The sequence below is a fragment of the Drosophila subpulchrella genome, unplaced genomic scaffold (assembly GCF_014743375.2).
Source record: "Drosophila subpulchrella strain 33 F10 #4 breed RU33 unplaced genomic scaffold, RU_Dsub_v1.1 Primary Assembly Seq75, whole genome shotgun sequence".
NCBI classification, from domain to species: Eukaryota; Metazoa; Arthropoda; class Insecta; order Diptera; family Drosophilidae; genus Drosophila; species Drosophila subpulchrella.
This window is the reverse complement of record NW_023665711.1, coordinates 47,099-52,111: the sequence shown is the minus strand read 5'-3', so window position 1 is coordinate 52,111 and position 5,013 is coordinate 47,099.

Sequence of the window (5,013 nt, the reverse complement as noted above, 5' to 3'; positions counted from 1 at the left end):
ATTTTTTAACATTACCCTGTAAGTAAAAGCGATGTTTGTTCTGTTCAATAAAAAATTTTATAATAATAATAATATTGTGAATTGTAATATTTGGTTTATACATTACCTTACATTTTACCCTTTAAATAAAAAAGCGTTGTTTGTTCTGTCTTATTTACAATTATAGAGTACATTTATTCATTTTTTTTATCATTTAGTAAACTTAATTCTAATTCTGTACAAAACATTTCAAATTCACATTCATATATATTTTTGTGATATTTTTCTATTTCATTCTCTTGATAATTATTTCTATTAGGACAATTCTCTATTTCTTTTATTCTTTGTTCATAAACATAAATATTTGAATCCATTTCATTAAGTTTATTTTCTAATCTTTTTTCATCTATTTTATAATGGCCATATTGTAGTGTATTAATTTTATTGTCTTGTATAAGAACCTTTGTGTCTTTATGACTGAGAACTACTTTTTTACATTTAATTGTTGATAAAAGATGATTTTTAGATCTAATCATTGACATAGAGCCTACCACTTCCTCTTCCGAAAACAAACATTTTTTAAAACTATTAAAAGTTAATTGATCTATTGCACTTCTTTTAACACCCTTTGATTTTTTCACTGTTTTTTCAGAGCTGTCATTACTATTAGATGTTTTAAAGGCATACATTTTTGATCTCAAACCAACAAATTCAGTCATAGGTCTTCCATTGAGTTCATCTTTAAAAAAACCCAACCTTTTTTTATTAGCTTTAGGAAAATTATAGAGATTAAGTAATTCATCAGAATAATCTGATGTATCAAACTTCATCTCAACATCATTCTGAATATCTTTATAAAAATCTTCAGTGTTAATGGTATATATAAAAGAATCTGTATCCATATAATTTAATTGAACATTTTCATTGTATTTAGGTTTGATATAATTATAATGAAAATCATACATTTTCCATTTCGATAAATCTAATACAGCAAAACCTAAATATAAAGGTTTGTTGTACAACACATTTAATCTTTTCATTTGAAAGGCAAAGAAGTTTTCTGAAAACTGTTTGACACTATGGAAGTTTGACTTTGAAATAAGAGATCTACCACAATGCCTTTTTGGACCAACAGAATCGGATGGTGAAGCACTTTCCCATTCAGTAATTAATTTAATATTAACGCGCTTATCGACATTTTCCATCGTTTTACCGTAGACAGCATTATTTAAAAGCTTAAAAAAATCTTTTTCAAATGTATTTTTTGCATTAGTTCTATGGAATGTATTCAAATCAATATATGTTTTTAACCAAGGCTTCTGAAAGAAGCGAAGACCTCTATGAATTTTTGTTAGAATTAACCCATTTTCTATACACTGTTGAAGATTTTTATAATGAATTATATATTTTTCTTTATCCCTTAAATCAGCAATTAATTTTTTTATTTTGTCTGACTTTGTTGGTAACTGATTATTACAACAAAATGGAAGGTCATTATGTTTATCGTGCAATTTTAAAGGATATTTTAAATCTACCTCAAAAATGTATCCATATTCACTATCATCTGCAATCTCAGCAATGTTTATACTATCAAGTTCCCCCCTTGAAATCCATTCAAAACCTCCATATGGTAAAGATTGTGACATAGCCCAACCATATAAATTATTTGCATCCAAATAAATCAAATATGATGATTTTTGAGTACTATCAAAATTCTCAACATATTTATTATTTGCTTTAGCATATCTACATGTACATTGAACTAAGCCACCACGAATACCACTTTGAATAAATTTATACTGATCTATGTCAGTTAATAAATCTAATTCAATTTTAGTACATTTTAACATAGCTTCCCATGATAATCTTGGTGTAGTGAAAAAATGTGCTGGATCAAGTGAATAAATTTTAGTACAAAGTCTTCGAAAGTTTTCAAAGACATCAGACATTAATAAAACATCTGTTTTCAAATATAATTCTAAATAATCTTTAAGATTATTACAAGAAAACTCATTCCATACATTTTGTGCGTGAGTATAATTTTCAACTGAACATTCATTTTCGGTTAAGGAACTATAGAAAGCTTCTCTAGGAGGTAATTTACTTTCTTTTAATTTCTCAACTGAATCTAAATATTCATATGGAAATACACCCTTTCGTCGCATTAAGTTGAAATGATTTTCATTAGGGAAAAATGATCTTGTTATACACATTTGTTCACTATCTAGATTTGAAGCTAATGTATCTAAAGCAGAAGGCATAAATCGAAACGAGTCTAGAAAACGGATTTCAAAGTTATCACCATTACTTAAAGTTATAATTTTTGAAATTGATATATATTGTTCCTTATTTAACGGAATTACCTTTATTTCACCAGGTATGACTGCCAAATCTTTAATAAATAGATGGCAATCATACCTGGTGAAATTGTGGAAGAAAACAGGAATAAATTTTGGAACTGTATATTTTAAATTACACTCATTATGTGCTGCCCCCCTAAATTTTCCTGTGAAGTGACAGTGATCCCTAACTCTATCTAATAAAAGAGGAGTGTTGCATATATGACAATTATTAGATTTTTGGAAATCATCTTCTTCAACATCTGACATTATTAAAGAAACAGATTTTGAAATATAGTTTTCATAGATAAAAGTTAAATTTTCTATTAGTGATAACAGGAAATTCATTCCCGAGTTAAGTACAGTTTCTAAAACAAACTTATCTAAACTGTTATCATGTGCACACTTTATATAGTATGCATATGAAACAGGTCTATGTATATTTATAATATTTAAATTTAATGTTTCGTTTTTATTAATTGGTTGAAGGATGCATTCAAAGTCAGCGTAAACTGTGAATGGGACCATCACTTCCTTTTGAACATTTGTATACCGTAAAGTGGCATCCTTCATGTTGGGTAAACGTGAGACTTTCTTCCCACAGACTTCTGAATGCCGGTTGGCAGCATCTTCACTTAATGAATAATTTAAGCAAATTTGGCAGAACCATTTTTTAGATTTGTCTCTCGAAACTTGAGAGGAAACCAAACTAAAAAAAGATAAACACAAGAAAAAAAAAAATTTTTTTAAAGTATGAAAGCTAATAAATATTATGAAATTTAAAAACAAAAACAGGTAAAAGATATAATAATGATAAAATGATAAAACAACTTACTTTGAGAGATTTTTTATCCAAGTATAGTGTGCTTTGCATCCTTCCTCCAGTATCAACATATTTATATGATTTCTCCTCACTTCAGGAGAGTAAAATATGGGCCCGAATATAACTCCATCGTCGAATCCAAAAAGTGTAATATTTATGTCTTTATCTATTTCCATAAATTTCGATATATCCGCAGGCTTTAGTGGAAATTGTAATCCAGTAAAATTTAGTGTGATCCCATTGACTTGAATTACTTCATCATTTATATTGACTTTATAGGTTGTGCATCTGTTTGCATTCTTATTTAGATTACTTAATGCTGCGATTAAGCTCCATTTAAAACAATATTCATCATTTGTGTTTTTCACATTTATAATTGCTTTTTTTCCTTCTAAACACGAGGGTAGTTTTATGTAAGATGATCCTCTTAAGGGTGAATATTGATTAATATTCATCTCCAATCGAGTGAGATGAAGCAAAGTCCATCCACTATCCCTTTCTTGGAATTCTTCCATCCTCGCCAAAATTTTTTCCATATGCTCCTTATATTCGTTTTCAATGTTCGAATAGGCACTAATTATTGTCATCTTACTTTGAAATGACTTTATTTCAATACATTCCTTTTCTTCCTTCAAAAGTCCGTACTCTCCAAAAAGTTCAAAATTTATTTTCACCGATGCATAACTCTCCAACAATGGATACAAGTGAGGTAGAAAAGCTTCTCCTGCTTCCTCCATAAATTGTGTTGGATAAATTACATCATTGTTGGTGTTTTCATATAAGTAGTGAACAATCCTTCCTTGAAATCCAGAACTGATTTTTTTTATCCTTGAATCCACTGGTTCAACAACATTCTTCTTGTGTTGCTCCGTTCGCAGATGATGAGCCCACGAAATGTTACCCGACAGGGTAATGTTGCACTTTCCACAATACTTATTCATTTTTTTTGTTTTGATTTTTTTCTTTTTTTTGGAAGTATTGTATTGTTACTTGTACTTTTCACTTTGTTATACTTTACTTTTACTGTAAAGTATTTTATGTTTTATCAATTTGATAAGTTTAAACAACACAAATCTGGGTAGTTCACAGTTCACACAACTTTACTTACACTTGGTAAAGTATTTTAATTATTATCAATTTGATAATCTCGCACAAATCGAATTCGGATGAAACGTAAGTTAACACAACTTTACTTTAGCTTTGAATTACCGGAGGGTTCACACGACGATTCTAGATGGTTCGCTCAACTCAAATAGTTTTCTAAAACTGAACTACTTTCCACATTTCTCCTTAACACATACATTTTTTGAAAACTTAGAAGGTAACCGTTTTCTCTTTCTATAAGCGCATGAGAATAAATTTTCAAATATGATTAAAGAAAAACGTATTTGACCAAACAAACGATCTCATTTGTTTTTGTGTATTTTCTGTTAGGAACCACCACCACAAGCACCGCCACCACCAACATCCCTCTTACACTCCTACGCTTACTTTCCCATCTAATGCTCGCTAAGGAGGGGGGAGGTTACCGAACTCACGCTTGTTTCACACAACAACAAAAGTATGCGGTCTAATATCTCTCAAACCAACACCTTTTGACCACAAGACCGTAGCCAGGTGTCACCTACAACCCTAATTGATTCAACAAAACGCCCACGCATAACGCGTTCTAACCCAAGTTAGAAGCAACATAGTGACCTGTGTGCAACCATTGCACTCCACAAAATCCCACGCATGACAAGACACCTCCTATCACACACGCAAGCCAGGTGTCATCTACAACCCTAATTGAATCAACAAAACGCCCACGCATAACGCATTCTAACCCAAGTTAGAAGCAACATAGTGACCTGTGTGCAACCATTGCACTCC